This window comes from Bactrocera latifrons, unplaced genomic scaffold (assembly GCF_001853355.1).
Source record: "Bactrocera latifrons isolate USDA-ARS-PBARC rearing strain unplaced genomic scaffold, ASM185335v1 scaffold_238, whole genome shotgun sequence".
Classification (NCBI taxonomy): domain Eukaryota; kingdom Metazoa; phylum Arthropoda; class Insecta; order Diptera; family Tephritidae; genus Bactrocera; species Bactrocera latifrons.
In genome coordinates this window covers 32,350-60,306 of record NW_017535941.1, presented here as the reverse complement: position 1 = coordinate 60,306, position 27,957 = coordinate 32,350, and the positions used below count along the sequence as shown (strand labels likewise).

Genomic DNA, 27,957 nt, shown 5'->3' with positions numbered 1-27,957 from the left:
GAGTGACGAATGAAGAACATATGAGAAATGTCAGAAATACCAGCGCAACCGAGGGTTGCATTTGCGTGAACCGGTTACGTATTCAGTTGACCCGATTATTGTACAAGCATTGGTTGCACTAGAAATTGCTGCATTAATTTGTACATAAATTTATGTCGAAAATAATTTCGGAGTAATAGCACGAATTATTGCTTAATTTTAAAATTTGAGCAATAATATTTTTTTAATACCTTTGGGTGGTCTAATACTTATCTAATATAAATTCGATATATTTCAGTGAATAAAGTGAACTGTTTTAAGGATTAAACTTGTTTGTGAACATCTTTACAAGAAAATTGGGACTTGATTAGTTGAGGAGATATTAACATTTTGCTAGAGATAGTCATCGCCTAAGTTGAATTGAAGATCAATTATTTTTGTTAGAGCGAACCAAAATTTTTCCAAAGCGTTTTAGAGTTGAGTTGAGGATTCTTGGTCGGATATACAATAACGATTGCTGCCTTAAGGTTTTGACACTATAATTGTATTCAAAGTAAGATGCTATCACTTTTTTCCTTGAAACGGAGAAAAACGAATTGTTTCCAACACTTTTTGGCTCTGAACAAAGCCAAAGCTTTTGTGGTCACCTTACTGAAAACATTCGTATTAAGATCTAATATTTGATTTTACGATTGGAGTTCACTTTAAGGGTACTTCTCTGTAGGATGGCAAAGGCCTGCTTTTCACTGATCTTTGTTATTGGAACAAAATATGATTTCGGAATTTTCGTTACCCAGATTTTCATATCAACCCAAATCAAATCAAAGGTGAAGTAACAGCAGTGAATTCTGTTTCGAAGTGGTTAGAAAATTTGGATAAACAGTCAATGTAGACGCATTTCTATTGTCCTAGACACCAGTATGCTCAGAGACCCAAAAGTTGTTTACTTTTATCAGTGTCATGGTTATAATAATAGTCTTCTAACCGACATCTCTTTCTATTCAGACCTATCGTGTGTATAATTTAGCTCTAGATTTGGCTGACTTTCAATTTGTTGGGCTTGCTGATGAAACTAGTTATGGAAGGGTTATTGTTCAATAAAGCCCTATCCGATTAACCCGGTTAGTCGAATATCAAGAGCGTATGCATACTCAGATATACGAACGCTATTTGTGTTGTTAACAGTGACTTTAAATATTCTTTTCGAAAAAAAAAATGGAACTAAATCGTGAAAATTTTCCCGCGATTATTTTTGACAACTGTCCACGTGGATCAACTCATCCAGAGTAAAGCTCCATAAAGTACCAATGTTTATCGATGTTATGGTGAAATCATCAAGGTCTCAGATCACTCCAGGAAACTATTAATGCTGTGCCCACAATTTGTTAAACGCTCAAAACAAGGCTCGTGTCGATTAGTCGAGAGAAATGTTAATAAAATACGATAGCGGTGCTTCGAAACATATCTATGATATTGTGACAAGTGATGAATAGTGGATTTTCGCGTATGAGCCCTGTATGGGTGTTGCAAAAGAGTCGAATCAAATAAAAGTTGTTAGTGTACAATGTTCGTTGGAGCCTTACATAGATTTTCAACCTACTTTGACGCTGCATAAATTTATCACGCACTTTCTGTTGGTGCACGAACGATCGACGAAGATTTCCAATAGTCGAAAAAATTATAGGATACATTCTGCAGCGAGGAAGTAAAAATTATCGCCGTCCTAATGATCTCAATGAAATACCCTCCCACTGTGTGGGTTGAAATTGAAACTCGGTGTTGAAATGTTGAGTTCTGTAGTTTCGTACTGAATTGGGAAGAGTAATAGATGAGCAATAAAGGTGAAGGTTAAAAATGTCTGTCTATGTCATTCGTTCATATTTTTTTTATGGCGCCCGATCGACAAGTTATTGTCTTTAAAACGGCATTGGATTTCTCTAAGTTATTTTGCGTGGGTACCTGACAGTTGAGATCCTATTCGGATAGAATTTCGAGTCCGCTTCACTTATTAGACAAGATCCGCACTAACTTTCGCGACAATACCGACAGGCTACCTCCGGCTAGACGGACTTTTTGCAGACTGCTGAGAAGATATTGAGGATTGCCACAGATTTGAATATTGAGGAAACTATTCGTGTTGTAAAAGACATAACTTCGAAGTCGTAGAAAATTTCGTATATTTTGAAAGTAGCATTAATACCAACAGCAAATTCAGTCTCGAAATCCAACGCAGAATAACCCTTGCCAGCAGGTGCTACTTTGGACTAAGTAGGCGATTGAGAAGTAAAGTCTACTTTCGACGAACAAAGACCAAACTCTACAAGTCACTCATCATCCCCGTCGTGCTATATGGTACAGAGGCAAGGAACATGATAAGATCATAGGAGTTTTCGAGATAAAGGAAGTATTGGAAGATTTAAGGACCTTGTCGCATTGGCAACGGTGAAGATGGCATTCGATGTAGCGATGAGCTGTGCGAGATATTCGACAACATTGACATAGTTCAGCGAAACACCCTAATGGACTGTGAAAGTATTCGGCGCAGTACCCGCCGGAGGAAACAGAGGAAGAGCAGGATCTCCACTCCATTGGGAAGACCAGATGGAGAAGGACCTGGCCACACTTGGAATCTAGAATTGGAGCCAAACAGCGAAAAGGAATAACGACTGACGCGCTGTTAAGAAGAAGAATTCGTGCAGTAAAGCCAAAAATATTATCTTGGGATATGAGGACAGCAGATATGACAGCCAGAGCTTTTTAATGAAACTATTTTCTAGGAAATAATCTTTTATGTACTAAAAACTAAGACCGAAAATGAATTTCTAAAAGGCAGTCTTCATAGGCACCTTATATTTTTAATGCATGTATGTAAATTTGCGAAAAATTTGTTTTAAAAATGGCGAGTCATGGATTTGCGCTATGCATGTGGTCCTCTGCTTAACTACTTAAAGCAAAGGTGTGATCTTCAAAATCAATGCAAATGTACACCTGCGGATCAAGCAAACTTGACTTAAACGACAAACGAATTACCACTTGCAGATGCCATAAGTTTACCACGGCGCGCCGTAGACGTCCTGGCAGCGAACCAAACGACACAAAGGCTGGAACGCAGCGCTGGCAAACTGATATGTCCCATAGCCAATCGGAGCCAAAGGCAATGTGCTAATACATTTGCAACTTGTTGCGCTTAAACAGCATTTAAGTCAAGCAACAATAATAGAGCAACGCCGTCAAAGTGACACTTAGCCAGACTAGCTAGCGCAGCGATTACACAGCGTTTCGCACAATGTGTCAGGCACCTTGAAACAATGGGCCGACCAACTGTGCTTCGAGTGTTTCGACGCACCCAGGCATTGTCCGCCTCCCTCGGCCATCCACCATACCACGGGCATTTTCAAGTGTCCTGCCATTGTTTTGCACTGCGCCGCGTCCAGCTGAGCGCTCGGTACTCGAACCATTCACCACACAGACAGACAGACATACAAACATAGTGCACGGCTGCTCATGCGGCACAATGGTATTTGCTTAATAACCACTCGAGTTTGTAAGGCGTAGAGAATCACATAACGACGACGAACAATAGCACACACTCGAAAACGCTGCGGGTTCGCTAGTAATTGACTACGCAGACAACGCAGAAGACGAGGACGATCTTGCAGATATGAGCGATCAGGACGAAAACCTCTGTGTCTACACGGTTCGGCAAAAAAGACACAAGAGATGTGAAGAAAAACAATAACAACACACAGCTAGAAGAACAATGGAGCCGTACAACATTCGTCAGTGTGTATGTATGAGTGTGTGTGTGTGTGTGTAGATAGTAAATGCAATACACGGCAATTCCAGTGAAATGCTCAAGGACCTCAAGGAGCATGAATCAAAGGTGAGCTGCAATGAAGTGAGCAATTGTACGACCTGTCAGGCATACAAACGCACACACACACACACACAGCCTACTATGAGAAATTAGTGTAGCGCAAGCAACAACAAACAACACCAACAACACAAATGGCAACGATAAACAAACCGTATGCACACAGTTGCATTGCCTTTCCGACTAATCGCCTACAACAATGACAACAACAACAACAACATCAAGAAGTAGCAGTCAAAATGCAGTCATGAACGCACGCATACACACACAAACAATATTTATATAGCATAAGTACATTTGTAGTACATTTTTATGCGCTACATACATTATACATGCCGAGGTACACGAGCGCTGCTGAGGACATTTTCGCTGAAAGAATAACAATAACAATAACAAAGTTGGTTTCTACGAAGCCATTGTTAGACCGAGAAGCGCCACAGTAATTGCAGATGCATTTTCAATTCATTTGCGTGAGGGAAAAACCATTCGCACGACGATTCTGCCGATTGTCGATTGCCGACCCTCGACTGTTGACATGCCGATTGTGAAATGGCGATTGCAGTGCGAAAATGCGTAAAGGGTGGGTGATGGACTTAATGGCATGAGTAGTTGGCTTCATTGTTGTTTTTGTACATATGTATATGTATGTGTGCCACTATTATATTGCACACCGTTACTCGTAACCGATTCCACAAATAATAAATAATTTCATCGATAGGAAAGTATTATTTATTGTTGTTTTTGTGTTCATTAACAATAAAATACGATTGAATTGGCTAAAATGTAACAACATGTAATGCATTGCTATTGTCAATAATGATTTGTTAACATCAGACCATTAATGTGGTCCGTGGCAGGTGTTTAGTCGGGATGTCACTTCACTTTGGAGAGTGGGAACTCTGATAATTATTCTAGTATAGAACACTATAAAAAATTCAAAGTAAATTTGGTTTTTAAACTGAATTTGTTTTCTTCATATCTGGTATTCCCGCGATGAGTGTGCTAATATCTAACAGTGGACAAATGGAGCCCTGCCAATGAGTGTCACTTTGATTCATATCCTTGGCGTAGTGGTTTAGACTTTGGATAAACGCTTGTATGCGTCTCTGTATGTACAAATTAATATGATTGGAATATTATATTGCATCCTCGGCCCGGGACACACGTAAATTCTTCAATACTTTGATAGCTCATCCTACAATTTAGATAACTGCATCGCGAAATCTTCCCCTGGCGGCACCTTCTCTGCTTAGATAACTGCGAGGGAATCGTCACGAATAGATCGAAGTTGAGAGCAAGATTGGTGGTGGAATCTTCAGTCGGGAGCTCTGCATCCACTTCTGCGTCTTTCAAGCAGAGGTGGCTGCCATCAGTGTAGCATAAGATGTACTGCCCCGAGGTGCAGCATCTTTCAGATAATTGTGTATTTATGCCGATTCCCAAGCGCCTGTACTGGCTTTGTCAAAGAGTGCAGTGACAGGGGAATCGCCGTTAATTGTGCTTGCTAGCCTGGGCACCCTTTCCCCAATTTCAACCGATTGGAAGTGAGTCGGTTTTCCGATTTGTTATTGAGTTCTGGCATTGGACCTTTGGACTTTCAGTGAGCACAGCAAGTGCTGGTCACCAACCAAAACTTGTGTGGCTGCGATATTCTTCTTCAAAGCCATTCTCATCGCAATTGTTGGTGTTCTGTCTAGATATTGTCCAATAACTTTAGAAGCGGTGCGAGATGTTCTTTGCCAAAGCTGTATAGATTAAGGCGGGGTTGAATAATCTTGTCACAGCCTTCTCTATTTCAGTGTTTACGTCACAAAGAGATTGAAATATTTCGCTAGACACAACTTTGGAGATCAATAAGAATTCACTTTTAGAAGTTGATGGGTAACATAGACCACACGCGGTGAAATCCATCAATTTTAAATCAACCCTACGACCTAACTTAACATTCCGAGTTGACAGTCTTTGATCGTATCAAAATCCAGGTCCGTTACGGCTTCATAGATCCAACGCCTTGATCTTCTTCTTACATTCTTTTTGATGAAAGGTGTAGGACCCCACAATTCTCTACGACGCCCCTCCATTTGCCTCAGTTAGGTGCAGTAAATTGATTCCGTCCTTTGGCGATTTGTTTGAGTAGTGAAAAGTAGTGTTTTCTGATTGTATATGCTGAAACGCTAAAATTTACTAATACCGAATAATTTCGAATAGTTTTTATGTAACTATTTTCTATTGAGATCTTCAAACCGCTCTTGAATAATGTTCAAATTGAAGGGAACACGTCTGAAAGTCCGAGAGAGACAAATCTGGAGATTTTTTAGTGAGTTAGTACTATTTGCCTCAGCCTGCGACTTGACTAGATCTTGGTCTTGTCAAATTTTTAATTGTATAAAAGGAGGAGACGCCACGAAAGTTTAATGGTTTGACGTTTAGGGCCAGAATTTGTTTGAGATCCGCAATTATTTTTAAAACTGGATTCTAACCTTGCCACCAAGAATGATGGTATAGTATACTTGTAGTATGTAAATTACAATAGCAACAGGCAACAGAGTTAAACGCTCAAACTTTCATCGTGCTTGTGAAAAGAAAACCTTCCTCTTCTTTCGCTTATGACGTCACAAATGTACGTAACTGTCAAAGGCACTTCGAAAAAAGTGTTGGGTTGAAACTGTCGTAATCTCTACAGTTTTGCAGGGCGATCACAGAACACTAAAGACATTACTTTGTGAATAAATATTTAATTTTTATATTATGAATGAATATTTTCAAATTCAATACAGTTCTCTCATTGGAACAGAAAATTAGTTTACTCAACGGTTAACTCAATTAACTTAAATGGCTGGACAGAATTAATTCCTAGACAGAGAAAATGTCGCCACAACCCTTTTCTATGAAATGTAGCATGTTCAACATGTCACTATGGTGCAGCGCAGAACTCTTTTTTGAGCAGCAACAGCAACGCGCTAACTCATGCCGCGGGCGACGCCAACGCATTGGTCTACTCACACAACATAATCACATGTTTGTACGTGTATGTGCGCACCTATACTGGGGCAAATGTATTCGTTTAATGAGCATGGAACCGGCGCGAGTTCGGCTGCCGCGACCACGACTACCAGCACACATGCTCCGCTGGCGGCTCATGGGGAGCACGAGGCCGAGCGCAAGCCGTACGCGTCACCAGCAAACTGAGGGCGCGCGCCTCAGTTTGGTCGAAAGCTCCCAGCGATAATGTCGTGCTGTGAGTGAGCTGCTGCCGTAAGAGCGCAATCTAATCGAAGTGAGTTCTTTAATTGTGATTTGTTATTTTCCATATATACAATAGTAGCTGCATAGTAAAACTACGAACACGGACGCTGCTGGGAAGCGTGCACCAATCATATACATATGTATGTATATAGTAGTGTGGTTTAATTAGAAAATGCTTACAATATTTCCAGTACGCATCCGTTTATTCTTGTTATACGAGTACTTTATATACATATATACTGAGGCGTATTCGATGTGACGCAGCGCTAGTTTGAAAAAATTCTCAACACGAAGTGTGAAAACGTTGCAAAATTTACATATAACGCGGTGCCTTTGTTGTCGCAGTGCAAATGTGTTAACCATTAATTATAATAATTCTCACAAAACACGCAAAGCAAATTTAGATTCGAAAAAAAAACCACACACAATACTATAAAAATATTGAAAGTGTTTGACGAGCGACGCGTTTACAAATCGCGCGGCGGGCGACTAGCAACGATCGCGACTACCAACTACGCTTAAGCGCGTGCGCCAACCCCGCGCGCTCTCACGCTTTCCCTCCCTATTTGGTGCATTTATGGGTACTCTTTATTAATTACGGTAGCGCGCATAGCAGTCGGTCAACGCAGAAGAGAGCGCGCTAGTTATTGCAAATACTAACGCCAGCAATCGCTCCACCAATTGACGCGTCGCGATCGCCATTGTCCAGTACTTTGGCGCAACAATAGCAAACGCGTGTGCAATTACGTGCGCGCCTTATACGTGCTTGACGTCAACGCCATAACAACCATATTGTGGTCTATGCGTAAATTGATTGTAACATACATATGTAGCAACGTCGAGCGTAGGACCATACTATAAGCGTTGGCATTCGTGTGCGTATCAACGATATCAGCGCGATCAATAGTAGCGCGCTTGTACGCGTCGGTTAGTTAAGTGTGTGACGCGTCCACCAAAAGCCACCAAAATATAAACGTCGATTGATATTGACGTTAGTGTAAGAAAAAACCAAACGACAACTAAAACAAAAAAGCACTGCCGCAGTCACCGCCAGAAGCCATTGTCATCATAACCATTCTTATCGCCAACACCAACGCGTTTGTTGTTGTTCTATGTGCTGTGTGTTATTGTTGTCAACTGAATAATATTTATACTCATTATAATTCGCCGATTAAGCATTGTTGTCATTTTACACACACACATTCACAACCAGCTGCATACAGGCACACATGCGGATGGATGGAGAAGTCGTCGAACATGGAAAATCGTGTGAGTAAGCTCTTTTACATGCAATAAATAGTATGGTATAGCAACAAAAACAACAATAAAACCTATACAATTCAAACCGGCACAACAACAAAAGCAATTTGATGAAGCGGCCATAGCTGAGACAACGCTAGCGTTCGCGGCCAGCGCAGTAGCCCGCTGAAATGCTTATTTATTTTATGCGAGTATTTTTAATAGCTGGCGTTTCTTGTTGTTTTTGTTGTTGTAGCTTATATTGTTGTTTTTATTGGCGCTCGCGTATACACAATCGTATTGTACGCGCACATATTGCTTTCGGTTTTTGCTTGATTTGTATATTTGTTGTATGTTCGTTGGCTTTAAAAATAGATTTCCGAGTATTTCGATGTCCTGAGGCGCAGCACAGCGAATTCAAAGCGACTGAAATAAAGTTGAAAAAAAAACAACGAAAAAACCCAACTGTATGGCTGATAGGCGCTGTTCAGTGTTGTTGGGTAAGCGCTCCTACAGCGTTAGCGTCAGTTGGTTGTGGGGGAACCATGCTCACACACACACACAACACGCGTATGTGTGTTTGTGATTGGTGGTAGGCGCGCAGACAAATGTCAAGAATGCGAAACGCGTTGAACGTTACGCGCAAGATTTGTTAGCGCAGCGACATACAAACACAAACACACATACACAAGCTGATATTTGCCAATGCTTACAAGTGTACTATAATGACATGCAAATGAATATACATACCTACATACTGTTGCATCTATATCAGTGCTTATAAATATGGTGGCATTTGCTTACAAATGTTTGCAATCGCATATATGCCGCACATTAAGTCACACAAAGCGTCTGGTTTGTTTTGTACTGTCTGGCCAGCCGGCCGGCCGGTCTTTCGCTCTACTTGCACGTATGTACATATGTCTGCCTGTATGTATGTAAGTTTAAATTATTTGCAATCATGCATTTGTACACACTCTCTTACGTCCGTCTGTCAATGATCGCGCCGGTTTTAGATTGCATTGGAAATCGTACACTTAACAAGATCATTTGAGACTTCGAGTCTTTTTATTTAATAATTTATAAGCAAAATTTATTTTCGAAAATTTTTCCATAAACACGATTGCCTACATACATGCATACATATATAGATAATGTCGTACAAAATGTTGTGCAAAATTCCATGTGCTATGTGACAAATTTATTTAGGTTAGATTGGGTTTAGCTGGCTCAGCAAGAAATTCACTTAAATCAGCAATTAACGGTATCACGGTGTAAATGCAATACCATTTGAGCAATTTGGCAAGTCAGTGACTTTCCCGCATAGTATGTAAGGGCAACATCGTTGCTATCTTTTTCTTTTTTATTGGCGTAGATACCGCTTACGCGGTTTTAGCCGAGTTTACAAGAGTGCGCCGGTTGTTCTTCCTTTTCGGTCTTTGGCACCTATTGGAGATTCTAAGTATAGCCAAGTCCTTCTCCACCTGGTCTTTCAAACCGAGTTGAAGAAGACTTCCTTTTCCTTTACTTCCACCGGAGGATACTACGTCGTATACTCTCACAACTGGAGAGTTTTCATCCATTCGGCCGACATGACCTAGTCAGAGTAGCCACTTAATTCTGCGGTATTCAGCGTTGCCAATGCGCAAAGGACCATACATTTTCGCCGACTCATCAGATGCTGTCATCGTCCATGCCTCTGCACCATATTTCCTCTAATGATATCAATATCATCGGCCTACGCCAAGAGCCGTAAACTCTTAGAGACGATTGTACCTGCTCGATTTAGTTCTGCAGCTCGAATTATTTTCTCCAGGAGGGGATTGAAAAAGTCGCATGAAATCTTGTTAGATATCGAACGGCTCAGACAAGTCCTTCCCGATCCTGACGGATTGCTCAACATCAGTTTAGATAGCCATATTAGTTTTGCGGGGATACCAAATTCAAGTATAGCGGCATAAAGACACCAAGACACAATAGACCTAAGGTCACAGTGCATTCCTCATTTCTTAATCTTATAAAGGCACCTCTTTTCGTACGGGTGAAATCAGCTTTGAAATCGACGAAGAGGTGGTGTGTCGATGCTCTTTTTATGGAGTTTTTCCAAGATTTGGTGCATGGTGAATATCTCGTCGGATTTTCCAGGCCTAAAGCCACAATGATAAGGTCCAATCAGTTTGTTGATGATTGGCCTTAATCTTTCCCACAATACGCTCGATAGAACCTTATGTGCGATGCTGAGGAGGCTTATCCCACGGTAGATGGCGCCAAATCAATCTAGTCGGCTTGGCGGCCAAAAAGTAGTCATAGATATTCGGCTACGTCGGTTGGTAGGGTAACACATATTTCAACATATTTTGGCTTCATGTCGTACGTCACCAAATTTATGAGTCATAGAGTCTATTTAAGCTTTGTAAAAGCCTTGCTGTGAAGGTGGGACCGTTTAATGGACACAGAATTCAAAAAATATATCAATTGTTGTATTGCAACGCTTGTTTTTCCAAAGTTTTGGATTTTTTTTGGCATTTTTGGTACAGGTTCGGACCGTTATAAAAATTAAATCATAAAAATTTTTTATCAAAGTTACTTTTAGCTATTGATCAAAAACAACACGCAATATTTCCAATGATTTTCTAAGACTCTCCAATTTTCTATGAAGTATTCGACAGGCTATGGTCTCCAACTTTGATCAAAAAATGTACTCCAATCCATTCAAATCTAGACTTCCAGACGGCCCGTCATCTCCAGCTATGAAACCAGGCATATGCTTTAAAGCCACTGTTGGGTGATTTTTGCTTAACTGCTTTACCATGCCATCTCAAACATTATGCAGGATACTCCTCATAAAACCATTACTGCAACTGGTGATCACTTTGAATTCTGGAATCAAATTTTTTGCTTATTTGTTTATTTAAAATCCCTTCAACATTTTTCATCTGATAAAGAGATGATGGTCCATTGACCGCGTGGCAGTGAAAAAGCTGCTTGCATCTTTTGAGTCTAAATTCCTTCAAACGAGTTGGCAGAAGATGACCAGTGGACCGACGGTCAATCTAAGGATCCATTTCCCGCGACAAAATTTTCTATTTTTTAAAGGGGATTCTATGGTTCCGTTCACGAACATTTTTATGGCTTAATTGGTTCGAACCACCCTAGGGTGCCATTCTGCCATTCTGCCTTTTTGCCATCTATGCAAACTTTCTCGCACTTTTTTCTGCGTATTCGTGTATTGTAAACTTTGTAACATAATTTATGGCAAGTCTTAGCATACAATTATGTAAAATTGAACTATACCTAATCCACACTCATCTATATATTCATATGTGTATTGCAAACCCCTCCGCCGATTTGAATGAAATTTGATGTATGGTTTACTTAGAGTAAAGACGCTTTAAATGTTCACAAATGGTTTACAGATATATAATGTTACTCTAAAAACAATTGACAACAATACAATAACATATCTGATAAGGCGGCTTAACATGAAATGTGGAGACCAGGTGCTCTGGGAGGTTTTTTTCGGTACATACTTAAAAATCCATTAAAGTTCTGAGCCACTCTGCCAATAAATTTCACAATTTCTACAGATTAACAACTATTCCACAAAATACTTTCAATTGCATTTCATGCACTTTCCATCAAAACCGTTGTCGTAGTTTTCTGAAATTGTTGTTGTTATGTTGATATGCATTTAGAAATAACCTAGCTTATTAAGTTTTAAATTAGACGTACTGGACTTAATAAATAAAACTTCAAATACAAACATAGCAAGCATTTAGATTACAAAAGCCCCTTAGTTGACCCGATTGCACACAGCTTGCAGATTGCACTTGGAAACAGCTTGGAATTGTTACGATTAATACAAGTTAGTGGAAATTCAAAAAACAAAGCAAAAATAAAATGGAATAATTGATAATAAAAATAATTACTCAGCTAGTTGCCGAGTTTAGTGTTGGCAGGCAGGCGCCTCCAAGCCGCCTCAATCAATTATAAACCACAAATACTTATTAATACACAATAAATACACACTCACTTAAATATGTATGTATGTATATACTGGCGCATGTATATAAAATGTATGCACATATTTATTTATTTGTGCTCGCGCAATAACCAAATCATACATATTTAGATTACGTGCCGCTTGGCTCTGCCCACACATAATCATGCACAGCCTCGATTCACCTTCCTGAACCCGAGTTTTCCCGTGCACAATATGCCAGTGGTACATATTTATATATGTATATATGTTGTATGAACACTTTTAACGGGTGTTCCTTTGAAGCGTTGTAATCTTTTTATAAATTAGGGGGTTTTCTGTTTAGGATATGCGATTTTCAGTTTGTTTGAAAAGTTATCAGATCTTCTTGATGTATCAATATTTATACGCTGAACAGGGCATATTAAGTTTGCTACGAAGTTTGTAGTACCCAGAAGTAAACTTCGGAGACCCTATAAAATATATTTACTATATAAATGATCAGCGTGAAGAATTGAGTCGATTTAGCCACGTCTGTCAGTTCGTCTGTCTTTATATCTGCGAACTAGTCCTTCAGTGTTTGAGAAAGCTGCTGATTTGTCGGAATCGCCATTATTGGATCACTATAGCATCTAGCTGTCATGTAAACTGACCGATTCAAATCAAGTCCTTATATAGAAAAGTGTTATATTTATACAAGATATGTTCTTTCCAACGGAGTGGATGTCTTCCACTTTCTCTGCTTCTCCCGGCGGATACTGCGTCGAATATTCTTAGAGCTGGAATATTTTCCTCCAATCAGCGTAGCCACTGTCTATTCGCCGTGGCCAACGTACAAAGGACCATAAATCTTTCGCATAACCTTTCTCTAGAAAACTCGTATCGTCAACTCATCAGTTATTGTCATCGTCCATGCCTCTGCACCATAGAGCAGAACGGGTAAGACGAATGACTTGTAGACTTTGTTCGTCGAGAGGTGACTTTACTACCTATTGCCTATTCAGTCTGAAGTAGCACCTCTTGGCGAGAGTTATTCTGCGTTGGATTTCGTGGTTGGTATTAATGTTGGTTGCATGATTAACGAAATTATCTTCGAAGTTATGACTATCAACAGTCACGTGGGAGCCAAGTCCCAAGTGCGACGACTGTTTCGCAGCTATATACTCTTTAAAAGATGGTACCTTCTCTATTCAGCTATGCCTGAATTATTTTTTATAGAAGTAGATTGAAGAAGTCGCATTATAGGGAGTCGCCTTTAACAAAAATTGATTAGGAAGTCGTGAACCTTGAATTCGAAGAAATCCATAATGGTGTGCTTATTATTATGCATGTAAGGGTCTCAGATAGGTCTGATAAAAGCAGATAAGCCAACATTATCGTTGTCGCTTTGTGATTTTCGTCTCTAAAAAGTTAGTGTATTCTTCGGCTTCGTTCGATATCCGTACTCCGATATTGAAGATATAGCAAAGTTTATTCTCTAGTCCAAGGCAACTGGGGGTTATTCAACGTTCAGAGAATGTTTGATGAAGCTTTTCCGGTTTAGATGCAGAAAATAAATAATTATGAACTTAATCCCTGGTTAAAATAAAAGCATTCTTTAATTCTTCCACGATGAAAACCATGACCTGAAGGTCAACGTATTTTTTTTTTTTTTTTTTGTTCTCGCTTCTTGTTCGGTGGCTTCCGTGGTGGATGCAATATCATTCGGTTGGGCTCAGCTTTAAGTTGAATTTTCAGTCATAAAAGTTTTTTCATAAAGATTTACGGTAGACAATGTTGAAGATTTGAATATTCAAAGATGCTCTCGGCTCTCGGTAGACAATGTTGGAGATCTGAATGTTTCGCGTTGGTGAAAATTATCAAACAATTGTTATTGACTTCAAACTTATAGAAAATACCACTTGACAGTTAAAATCAAGCCTAATATATATTCAAAATCTGAGAATGAAGAAACCTAACAACTGACAACTGACAACTGGCAACGAAATACTGAATCAAAGTGCTACATACCTATTCTAATACCCTTTAAGTATGTGCACAAAGTTATAAATATGTAAATATGCACACACATACACACTCGCATATGTACCATTTGTGCAATGAGAATTAGAAAAAACATCAACCAAATTTCAATTGTCTTCCTTTGGCAATGCTGGCGCAGCTCAAAGTACCCGCAGTTTCAGCACGCAGGCATTTACATATATAAATACGTATGTATGTATATATGTGTGTGTGTGTGGATGTCGGCAACTGCATTAGGAAAAAATCTCCGCAGTGATCTCATTGTTTTATAAATAGAATTCTTGCAAAAGCATTAAAACGAAATCAGACGCAAAAATACGGCAAAAACGAAAATATTCAATAAACGGAAAAAAGTGGAAGCCAGAGCACAAAGGCGCAGTGTTGTGAGCTATTGTCGACCATATACAAGTATGTATGTAAAACTTTGCGTATAAGTTTACTCGAACGATCTATTTTCAAAACAAAAAATAATGGAAATATTTAAAGAAAAGCACAGGAGAAAGCCAAAATTACGGACCTGTCTGCGGGTCTGCGGAATCGCCGAAGAACCATTGAGATTTATTTATTTTCCTGACTGCTTGATATTGCCGTTTCATATACATACATATGTATGTATGTATGTACATACAGACTTTTAGTATATGTACCGATTCATACTCATAGGTGCTACTATTTGATTTTTTGAAACAAAATTTTAATAATTCTGTGTGTTTGTATGTAGAGCTTAGCGTAGAAATATTTGCGATTTCGCGTTAATTTTTGTTTGTTTTGTTATTGTACATACAGTATATTTTTGTCACTTCGTAACAGAATTCATTCGCACGCGATATTCACAACAATTTTGCGTTAATTGTTTATCGCTTTTATTAGGGTGGACCGTATTTTGCGTGAACAAAAAAATTACATTAAAACAAGAAAAAACGTTAACTTCGGCTGCACCGAAGCTATTATATGTTCAGTTTGTATGGCAGCTATATGCTATAGTAAGTCGATCTGAACAATTTCTTCCGATATTACATTATTTCTATGAACAATAACTTACAAAAAATTTCGTGAAGATACATTGTCAAACGTGAAAGTTTTCCATACAAGAACTTTATTCCGATCGGTCAGTTTGTATGGCAGCTATATGTTATAGTGGTCCGATATCGGCAGTTCCGACAAATGAGCAGCTCCTTGAAGAGAAAAAGATGTTCCCAAAATTTCAAAACGATATCTTAAAACCTGTGGGACTAGTTCGTATATATACAGACGGACATGGCCAAATCGACTTAGCTCAACATACTGATCATTAAATATATACTTTATAGGGTCTTTGACGCTTCTTTCTGGGCGTTACAAACTTCGTGACAAACTTAATGTATCCTGTTCAGGGTATAAAAAATATTAAAATGAGTGACATTGCTAAAAAATACCAAGTAAGGAAGAGCTAAATGCCGGTCCGAACACTTCAAACTTGCTGTGCTCCTTTGGAAGAATCAAAGCCTGGAAAACATCTTCTATTTCACAACAGCGTGCCAGTCGTACTTCCTTTTCGCTGTTTGGTGGCCATTGGAGATTCCAAGTGTAGCCAGATCCTTCTCCATCTGGCCTTTCCAAGATAGTGGAGGTCTTTCTCTTCCTCTGCTTACCCTGACAGGTACTGTGTCGAATACTGCCAGAGCTGGTGTGTTTTCATTCATTTGGACGACATGACTTGATCCAGTTCTTAATGTTAGTATTATATTAAGGGCTTAAATTTTCAGGGAATTTTTTTAGGATATTTCCAAGGAAATTTCCTGACGGGACTGAAAAAAATTAATAGTTCAAAAAAAAAAACGACACCCTAATATATACACATTGGTATCATAAATTACAAACAAATAAAATACAACCTTGTGTTTAGTCAACTTTTATAGATTTTGTTAGCATATGCGAGTGTGTGTGTGTATGTATTTTAGCCCATCATGTGAATTATCAAAGTTGTTTAATTTGCAGCCACTAACAGACGCACTCATTGGAGCATATCGCACAGGTGCCAAAAATATGCTCGTTTATCGAAGCTTAATAAAAAAATATATGTATATGTACATATATTCAAATGTATGTGAATACACACGCTGTGTATTATACACATACTTATAAAAAGACGATTTAGGAGGTATTTGTAAATAGACGAGCGAGGACTGAAATTGGTGTTAAATTTTTAGAGTAGACATTGAATTCGAGTACAGTGAAGGAGAAAAATGATAAAATAATAGTGTTTTTATGGAAATAAAAAAATTTGCTATTTACTGTTGTACCAAGGATTTCTATTTCGATGATTGCTAAATGCGAAAGTTAAGAGGTTTTGTTTCGTTTTCGTATATTACTTCTTTGGATGAAAGGTAAATCTTTATTTTTTCACTTTTTAGAGATTCTAAAATTATATTTTTCTGCTAAGAGCTACACTATAAAAATTAAATATGTATTTTCACCATATTTGATATGGAAATTCGCAAAAATTTGAGCTTTCTATTGCCGTTTCACCTAATTGTAGACAATTGTTTTTCAAAATTATTGAAATGCTCAATCGAATAAGGAGGCACATGTTTTTCACGACTTCAAAAGATCGTTCGTTTTATTGTTTTATTTAATTCTACAACATCTCTAGAATGTTGTTTTCAAGATTCCAGTTGACAGTTTTGGAGATACAGCCATGAAAAGTTGTGCTTTAAACCAAAAGCCCCTTGGAACTTTATTCACTATCATCACTTTTAAGAGATTGGTTAATTCGACTAAATTTTCTAATCAGCTAAGTATTACTTATGTATATCTCTCACCACATACTGTCGGATCTGGAGAACATGACTTCCAAAGTCTTTTGATTTGGAACTCCTGTAGAAGTGCTATTGCCCCAAAGTGGGTTACACAACCTCACTTGATCTATTTTACAAGCGTCGTCCGCCCAATACTAACGTATGGTACAGCGGTATGGAATTAGTGAAAAAAGTGCTATGGGCCTGCTTGCTGGGGATTACGGTCGAAATGAAAACTATGTCAACTAAGGATTTGGAGTTTATCCTTAACATCCGGCCAATACATACACATATGAAGTATGTGGCAATGCTTACGGCCAGACGGCTTATGATTTTAGGCCAATGGAGCCTGGCCAATCTTTACTACGGGCATGGTATCATACTCGACCTTGCTTATGTAATCGGGTTTAGCTGGTATTTCGATCGAGTAAGGGAGATCCACGATTAACTAAATACATATTCCCCAGTAGAGAAGATTGGAAAAATGGTTCTGTGATCAACACCTCCAACGGCAAGATCTACATATTCACTGTCGAATCAAAGCGTGACAGAGGTACAAAACCAAGTGTCCTCTGTAATAATCCATACACAGAAGTCAACTAAATGACTACAATTCAGTCTTTCAGGCTGCAGTTTTGGGTATATATAAGATCGTGCCAAGGGGGCTTCTACTCTAACCAGCAAGTCTATAACCATTATATTGGATATCCAAACGGCATTTAAGGCTATTCGTAGCTTCAATATTAAGTCTCATTGCATTAGGTTATGCAAGCAGACAAGAACTAGACTTTTAGCAGGTAAATCGGTGCATATCATCTGTGTGCCCGGTTATATAGGAATAGAAGGAAATGAAAAGGAAGACGAGCTGGTCCTCTCGGGACCCGCCTTCAAGGGTCGTTTGAAGCCTTGAAGGGTCGTTGTTATTACAGGGCACCTGTCCTTTAGACCCCACCTTCAGAAAGTGGGACGGTGTATTCGTCGAAATGTAGAGCATGTGCGGAGGATGAGAAGCGGCAGTGATATAGTCTATGCGAATGTCCAGCCTTCACTGGGATGAGAAGGAACATTTTTTACGCCTTTCAATACTCCCAATACAGTTGTTGTATAAGACTTAAATTGATTTTTGTTCCGTTCCGTAGTAGTATTGTACTTATGACAGAATTAACACTTTTGAGAAGGTGCTCTGTCAGTCACTAGTCCCTTAGTGTTTGAGATATTGATATGAAGTTTTGCCTACGCGCTTTTCTCCTTAAGAAGCTGCACATTTTTTACGGATATCGGGTCACTTTTGCATATTCATAGCTGTCATAGAAACAAACCAATGATTGACAAACAAATTCTTGTATGGAAAACTTTTTTGTGAAGGATTTTTTTGCTTCGGTACAACTGAATATTGCATTTCCGGAGTGAGATTGCGTTACGTTAAATACTGATAAATATTTTCTACAAAATATATTTACTGGTTGATGTGTCAATATATATTATACGTATATTTATTTATGAAAAACTTTCCGTGGGTTATCGAAATTTATATAAGTCATCTGGTAAACAAACAACTTTTGGGCAATCGGAAATCTGGTCTAAAAATTCGTGGAATTGTTTTTGTCACTGGGTGACCTTAAATTATGTGTGTGCGTGCTTATCCGATTGACATCTCAACGTTATTTCGCTTTGTTTTGGTTGCTTTCCCTACTCTTTTACTCTTTATTATTTCCCCATTTTTGTTGTTTTTTTACGATTTTGTTGTATGACTGAATGAAATTTTCGTTTGCCTTTGACTACTGTTGTGTGCCACGTGCCAGTCATCAAAAGCCGCACTTCCCGGCAGCGCCCTGCGAACCTCGAGTGAACTTCGTATTTCTGTTTCGTTTTTATTTTAATCAAAAATGGCATGGCTTTGCCACCGTGTGGCGCATGGCGCACAAAACTATGCTATATATAGGTTGTAAGTGTGTGTGGCTGCATTTGTTTGTATGACCAAGGCCCATTCAGAAGTGTCGAAGCTGTCATCCAGGACCACGCGAAGGCGCGTGGTCGTGTGTAAAAATAGTAAAAGCTTTCGCAGCAACAAACACGATAGCAAAACAACAATCACACCAACAACAAAATTGAAGAGGAAATAAATAAACATTCCGAAAGGAAACGAATGAAATGCACAAAGCAACAAAAGCATGATGGAAAAGTATTTGCAGACGACAAGGCAAAAGCAACAAAGATTTGAAGCATTCGTGAGGCATGCGCAAATCAGTTCTGTAGTAGTTATATGCAAAAAGAGCAAAAAAAGCAGCAAAAACAAATAGCAACAAAAGTGAAGTTGGTCTCCATAGAAATCAGCTGGAGGTCACACATATTGGCGCACTTTGTATACAGTCGGCATGTGATTTCAAAGCGGTTGTCATATGACAGCGTCGATTTGCCCTAAATGTACCCACATGCTGATGGAAACTTTTTCAGCATTGAATTGGTTTCTTATTTTTGTACTTGTATAAATGGATTTTCATAAATTTCGGGAGATGAAATGACTTTCAGTTCTGGAACAACCGTCGACGAAGCAGCTTCACAAGGGAGGCATGAATGTGATCCTGAGTGCGGTCTAAGTATGTAACAAAGTATCAAATATAGCCTCTGAACATGTTACTATATTTACTGTTATGATTTAACCAATTACAAAAGGACAAATGTACACGCATCCATGGAACTTTAGACTATAGACTATAGAACTACTATAGATTCGTAATTAATTCTTCAAATCTACGTCGGCCACCTCAAAGTAATCTCCCTTGGCCCTAATACAGTTGTGCCAATTTTTTTTCCAATCCTCGAAGCAATCGTTATAGTCAATTTCCGGAACGGCCTTCAAGGCGCGAGCGATACGCGTTTAATGTCTCCAGTTGACTCAAAAATATTCCTCCGGAGCGGTCTTTTGAGTTTGCGGAATAGGCAGAAGACACGCGGAGCTAAATCAGGCGAATATGGTGGTTGAGGCACGATATTAGTTGAAAATTTGGCGAAAAACTCAATACAAAAACTTCAATACAATATCTTGACGCAAAAACCAAGAGTTGTCGGCCTATAATTCCGGCCTCTGTTTACGAAAAGCTTCTACAAACGACGCATAACACTCAAGTAGTATTCCTTCTCCACAGTTTGGCTGGCTGGAAGGAGTTCGGAATGCACTACACTTCGATAAACGAAGAACACTGTCAACATCACCTTGAATTTTAATCTGCTCTGACGTGATTTTTTCGGGTTTGGCTCAGCTTTGCCACTATCGATTGATCGTCTATTTCCATCGGCATAGATCCAAGACTCATCGCCAGTATAGTATTTACATTTTTCCAAAGTGCTTAGATGGGTGATGCGAAAATATAGCCTATCCCTTCTAAATGTCACTCTCACCTGCCCGCGGTACCCCTGGTATACTATGGTTGAGTTTTTGGCGACCAAGCAAATACGGTGTAACCTTATCATCAGCAAAGAAGGATCTATAGAGCTTTGATTGTAATTTTTTGATTACCAATAGAAGAAACGAATTCTGAACTACTTAAATAGTAGTTTTCATCTCGAACTAGTTTTACGGAAGTTCGAGTTAACACACACGGGGGGTTCATCCTTACAGTCAAAAGTTTTTAACTGCCGATTTTTCCTCAATGCAACTAAGCGCCTTAATCTTTCTCTCCTACCACAATCAAAATTCAATGTACCGTTAAGCAACCACATGTGGTACCCAAATCTGCCCTTGAGGTTATATTACCAACAAAAATAGATTCAACCTTTATTTACTCTTTATATCGATTGCATATTTACTCACCTACACACATATAGACACATACATGTGTATGTAAGTATGGCAAGTGCATGATATGCCGTTATCCTTTCATGTAATCTAATCGGCGTGCCGAGGAGTGAGCTGCATTTACGTAACAAGTAGCTAATATTTTTCTTAAAATACGTCGCATATTGTGGCCTGTACCGCTCCATTATTGGATGCGCCAGCCACTGTAAGTTGGTTCGAACCGCCCAACGCCCACACACACCCACGCGCACACTCGCATACCAGTTTACGCACACCGACGCTTTGTTGATAACTGCGATAGAAATTGAGTATTGTTGTTTTTGTGCACATTTACACATTTTCTGTTGCTGTTTGTGTGTGCTGCAAAAAAATAACAACAAAAATATTATGCCTTCGAAGACTTTGTATGCCTTGTTTGGTCGGACGGATTCGGTTACGCCAGCGAGGTGTCACCTCGTTTACCAAGTTCGTCCAGTCGAACGTCATTCTCGCGCACTGCCTAGAAGACTTAGGTTGTGGGGAGTTGCTGATTGCCGCTATTTGTACGTGTGTAACCAAGTATTTATAACTGCGCCGCTCACACGCGCCACAGTCTATGGCCCGTTGGTAGGGACTAGTAGGGCGCACACCAACTGCCAAGAGCCAGCCATCGAATTGCTATTGCCAGCGAGTGCGAATTCATTTCGCTTCAATTCAGAAGTCTACGCGCCGTGGATGTTGTAAGGCGGCGCGCACGTTTGCATCACGGTCGGCCAGCTCGTTCGGAGTCATGCTCGTGTGTGATTGCTGATTGCTCAGCAGAAATTATTTCGTGGATACGCAAATGAAAACGAAAACCAGCGACAATGACAACAAAAACGCCAGCCACAATTACAATAATGAAAACAATAACAACAACAAATAATAATAATAATAGCAATAACACGAACGCCACTAGCATTAATAATAACATTATTCACCGCATTTGGCAGTCACCAATAAAATAAATAAAGAAAGAACTCCATTGAGGCGGTGGCTTATGAACAGACGTACGGACGGACGGACGAACATGCAGACAAAGCAGCCGACTGTTGTATTGTGCGACTTTGTACTGCGGCAGACACACAAACACGCACTCATAAGTAGACTTAAGTAGCCGCATTCGCCAGTTTGCAGCGCACGAATCTCAATTCCAGTGGCAATCATATTGTCCGGCACAACGTGACGTGACGTGTGGAGGCGCGCACAACAAAAATCAACAGACACAACGACACAGCAAACATGTTAGCGGTGGCGGCGTCAGCCACGACGGATGCGAATTATAACGATATTCAGCGTGTTGTTGCCGACAGCAATTGAGCCTTGTGTGCGTGTGTGTGGTTGATTTGCAAGAAATGCAAAGCAGCAGAAAATAAACAAAAACAGCAGCAAAAAGCATACAAAAAATAAAAATAAAAAAAATTAAAAAATAAAACCGAAAATTGCGAGAATTAAAAAATGCAATAAAAAGGCTATAAACAGAAAAATTGTATAAAATATGCGGACACACAGCGTGGACGTTAAGAATGAAGCAAAAGCTGAATAAAGGCAAAAATCTTGAAAAAAAAAAAAAAAACTGTATAAAGCGTATAAATGAATGCAAAGTAATACAATAAGAACGTGCAAAGCGTTGAAAAAGCGGTTAGGCGGACAAGAAAGCCCAGAAAAAATATGAAAACAAAAAATAAATCATATGAAATTCGCACAAAGCAGAAATAAGGCGATGAAAAAAAAGTAAAAAAATTGTGTTTAATTTTTTTGCATTACATTTTTTTTATATGAAAAAACACACTCATAACAAATGATTGCTTGATGGATGGCCGGTCGCTCGCATTGAAAGCGCTTAGATTGCATAACAAATTGAAGTGTTTATTGTGTATAAATGAATGTGTAAATGTATACAAATTGTGTGCCATGCCGTTTTCAATTTCGCTTACCGATTGTGTATTTTAAAAAATTGCAGCAAGCAAAAAATGTAAAAAAAAATTATAAATAAAAAAAATTTAAATGGAAGAAATTTAAAAATATATGTATATAAAAAAAAGGTTGAAATCAAAATGAATAAATTAAAAAATATTGTAAAAATTACAGTAAATATTAAAAAAACAATTATAAATAAGAAAACGTAAATTAAAATTAATTAAAAAGCAATAATACAAAATTAAAAAAAAGAAACTATATAAAAAATAATAAAAAAAATAATAATTAAGAAATAAAAATTTAAATTTAGATATCAGAAAATCGTTTAAAATATGAAATGAAGCACAACAACAACAATTTAGACAATTTCAACGCCACCACAGCGACTTCTTGCATGTGTAAGCAGGAGACGGCGGGGCGTATGAGTGGTATGCAACACATGTACTAAGTATGTATAAATGTGAGATGCAAGCGGCGCTTGTTTCGCTGATTTTTTTTTTTTCTGCCATAATTGGTTGTTATTTTATTATGCTAACAATTTTTGGAATAATTAATTTTTTCCTATTGTTTTCTTTAATTTTATTTATTAATTATTTTATTAATTATTTCAAGGTTAAAATTTTATTAGGCTACAAAATTTATTTTTTATTTTTTTATTTACTTTAAATTTATTTAATTTGTTACTTAAAATATATTTTATTAATTTTTTCATGGAAGTTAAGATTTATTAAGCTACTATATTAATTTGTTTTTAATTTTTAATTTGTATTTTTTTAATTTCTAAAATTTGTCGAATTTTTTTAAACTTACTTTAAATTAATTTTAATAATTTTTTATAAAGGTTTAAATTTTGTTATGCTCCCAAATTATTTTTATTTTATTTTTTTCTTTAAATTTATTTTATAAATTTTTTTATAAAGGCAAAAGTTTTGTTATGCTACCAAATTAATTTTTTCATTTTTATTTTAAATTTTTTAGTTCTTAAAATTTTAATTCTTAAATTTATACATTTTTTTATAAGGATTAAATTTTATTATGGTACCGAATTAATTCTTTTATTTTTTTTTTTTAGTTTTTCTCAGTTTTTTTTTATTTCGTTATATTTATTTTATTAATTTTTAATAGAGGTTACAATTTTATTTTACTATCGAATTGTTTCATTTATTTTTTTAATTTATTCTTTTTTTAATTTTCTTTAAATTTCTAAATTTCTTGAACTTTTTATATTTTTATAAATTTATTATGCTACAAATTTATTTGTTTTAATTTTTATTTCTTTTGTTAATTTTTTTTTAATTTTAAGACTGTTTCTAATATTGTTTTTTTTTTAATTTCTTTAATTTTTTTTCTATGTAAATTTATTTAATGACGCTGTGTTATTTTTGCTGCTGCAGTGCCTTCCTAGTAAAAAAAAAATATTACTACCAATAAACTACTACTTATTACTACACACACACACTTTACATATGTAAATAATAAAACGCATAACCATATTATGCCACGCTTTTATTGTAATGTAAAAACGTATTGATGTGCGCTGCGTCGTTAGTTCGCAGCGTAGAGCCCGGACACTTCCAGACAAACATTAAAAGTTACATTGATTAGCCATGGCTTTTGGCTAAAAATAGACCGGTTCTGTGCAGCTGAATACTCCAATCAGAAGCTGAAGCAGCAACAATAATAACAACAGCCAGCCTACGGGCAAGGCTAACCTGACGACGGCCAAGAAAATCCGTTGAGTAGCAACTGTGTGAATTTGTTGAGCATAAAAGAGAGCAAGCATGCGGCCGAGAGCGTGAAAGCACTCGCGTGTGAGAGGCGAATTGTTGTAAATATGTACTTGCCAGTTGTTGGCATGCATTTATTTTGTAGAAGTTGTTTGTTTTCATCTTTCACTTGCTTCGTTTGCGCTTTTTTGGTGGGGTTTTTGTTTATTGGTCAGGATATGTAAGCATTCTTTCTCGCATGTGTGGATACAGGGTAAAGCCAAAAAATTTCAAAATCGCAGAATAGACAATAAAAGAAGAGGAAGATAACATTCTACAATTTATGAATTTATGACAAGTTTGAAGACAATTATGGTAATAACCATATAGAAGCTGCTCCTTAAATTTTGGGTTTGAAGCATGGTTAAATATTCTAGCGATCTCAGGATCAATTGTGTCATTAATTTTTCTGCTATATATTTTTTGAGCTACTTTTTCCCTTCCAACAACTCTCCATTATTTTTCTTTAAATATCTTGCAAGTATGCAAAGCTCAAGCCCCACCTCCGAGATCTCATCGCCCACTTCTCTGTCGTAATAAATACTAAGAGTTCATTCAAATACCAGATACATATAATGAAAAACTTCAAAGTATTATGTTTTTCATCGTGAAACGGTTTGCTTCACGATAAGACCGCTTATAAGAGTGAATACATCTGTTCCAAGTAGATGACTGTCATAGATGCATTCAAATCCCGGCCGAGGTTCACTGAAATATTACCATCTTACCATCTGATCAAATTTGACCCGGACTAGACGATATAACAGAATCGAACTAGTATAACCTTTTTCTAATACCAGTTTGTTACGTTTGCCATGGAAAAAATTGTATTGAAGAACGAGTTTGCTTGAAATTTGAGTTTTCAATTGAATCACAGCTACGAATTTGTTAAAAATGTTACTGGGATGTTTAGTGGAGTCTAATTTATCACGAACTCAACTTCTTCAGTGGCATAAAACATATAAGGGCGTCATTCATCGAAGTCATCGAAAACCTGTATTTTTCGAGATCCATCCATTCTCCTACGTAATGACGAAATAAAAAATCATCCTGAGAATTCCAACGTCTCATATGGATCGACTCAATACATTTTGTTTACTGTTTTGGATATGAAGCGTATACAAAGCTAGACTCGACTTCTTATAAAGGTCGGATAAGAGATGCTGTACAACACAGCTGAGGATTCTATATTCATCAAACGCATTGCTACTGGTGACGAGACGTGGGTTTATGAATTTTTCGACCCTAGGCTAGGTTAGGCCAGGTCGTGGGGGTGATCCAAGATCGATGAATCACACATGGACAAAAAATCATCCTTTGTGTTACAATTAAACTATTAAGGGTTGATCACCATATCCTCATCGATCGGTAAATCATTTTGTGCTTACCAAAAATTTAATTTAATGTGGTTAATATCAATCCCAGCAAATCGCTGGGTTTGCCAAAGTGTGATATTTCAAACTGGCAAAGTCTGGCAAAGTTGAGCAATAGAAAAGGTCGTGATAAGATGATTTCATTTTTATTTTAAAAATAAATAAGATGATTTCACCTAGCTCACAAAGAGCTTCAGAGTAAATGTTATTTTACTAATATTCACTCTGGGCCAGAAGGATCTCGCAGTCGCACAAGCCACTCAAGCTCACTGGAGACCGAAAGGTCCAACGCCAGAACGCAGGCAGACATCGGAGAACCGACTAGGTTCCAATCGGATAAAATTGAGAAAAGGGGCCTAGCGCTTTTCAAATAGTATGGACACCGATCTCACAAAAAAAAACACAATTATATTTCGTTACTTCCAAAAGTCCCCTAATAAATTAAGTCAAATGTTGGAGACAAGCCGCAAAGTCACTATCACTAGCGAATAGACTTTCGAGAAGTTTATATGTTTGCCAATTCTTATACTAGGAGCCGTTGGCAACAGGGTGCTTCCTCATTCCTCCCTTCATTGTATATTTGTAATCAACGTCATAGCGAAGCAGTGTGACTACGGCATTGAGGTCAGAAAATGCCAGTTAAACACTGTCTCCACCCTAAACGATTAATTCAATATATTTTTAATATTATTGTGGCCCTAAACACACTTGATGTCAACGTTAAGCAAATAAATAATCTCTTGACTTTTCTTGCAACCTCCACCCACTTTAGTTAATTTATTACTTGCTTACTTAACCGAATCGAAATAATTACCCTGTATACTACGATGTAAGTAAGCTCCACTTCAAACGCACTTACGTGTTATTATTTCCAGCTACTGGACTATACTCTTCCTCGTTTTCTTCTTCTTTTGTTCAAGGCCATTTTGTTGCCACCAAAACAGCATGCCACACTGTAATGCCTCACCGCATTCCATCACTCACAGCCCTTCACTTCCCTTCACCTGCATACACACGCGCATTTACTACAACCCAATAACAATTTACGCCACGTTTACGTTTCGTACGCATAACAACACACTTGCACACCATGCGGACTCGTCATAGTCGTGGAGTCGGCGCGAAGCTCCACAAAATGCCAGCGGGGTCCGTTGATTCCACGACACGGTTTGTGGCGTGTTCTTTGGCTTTTCCGTGCCAGAACCCGTTTCCGCAGCTTTTATACATATAGTACATATTACTATCTACATTGAGCGCAGTCATACTCGTACCCAGTTTTTCCACATACCAAGCGCGCTTTAAGCGTAAATATAGAAATGATTAAGTTAAGTGTTTGTTGTTTGTAAAAAAGTAGGCATTTTACCAGCCACTGTAGTTGCCATTGTTGCTGTTCTTGTTGCTGTGGTTAATGTTGTGATTGTTCGTATGGTGTCTTCGTTGCAAGAAACCTTCTCAAGTATGCATTGGTGTAAGTGCAAGTCGGGCGGTTGCTGGGCTGCACCAGCGCACCAGCGCAGCGGCGTGTTGTATTTGTAGTCGAAAAGATAGTAAACAAAAAATTACGTTATTACTTAGATTATTTATCATACACACTTACAAGATATAATTATAATGTGTACGCGTAGTTACCCAGTCGTAAATTTGACGGTTTCAGGATGAGCGCTGAAGTGTGTTGGCTGGTTCTTGGAAAAGCTTTAGACTGAGCTCGCAACTAAATCCCCCATTTTTTTTTATAAATGATATGATATTCTAAATCATTTCATTGATTAAGCAAATAGCTTAGGTTAAGTTAATCTGGTAGGCCAATAAGCCACGCATAGACCAGTTTGTTCCTTTCGATACCAGATGGAGTTCACTTGCTAAGTCCAAGAGGAGTAGTAATCGTTTAGAATGTCTGAAATTTAACAGACTCTGCGCCCTCATTACTTCCCCCAGTGTATCATACTATGGAGACCACAGATGCTTACA

General features: G+C 38.0%; 1 protein-coding gene across 3 annotated transcripts in view; it reads left to right on the top strand.

Annotated features, from left to right (window-relative positions):
- The first annotated feature begins 7,042 nt into the window (after positions 1-7,042).
- LOC108969029 (ataxin-1) overlaps positions 7,043-27,957 on the top strand; it is a 39,075-nt gene continuing 18,160 nt past the window's right edge. The window contains exons 1-2 of one of the 3 annotated variants that reach the window (XM_018933496.1): positions 7,043-7,130; positions 7,291-8,368. The gene's annotated coding sequence lies outside the window, so the exon portion shown is untranslated. Of the gene's footprint in view, positions 8,369-23,187; positions 23,299-27,957 lie in introns of those variants that run through there. The other 2 variants (XM_018933495.1, XM_018933498.1) reach the window with 2 other exon arrangements.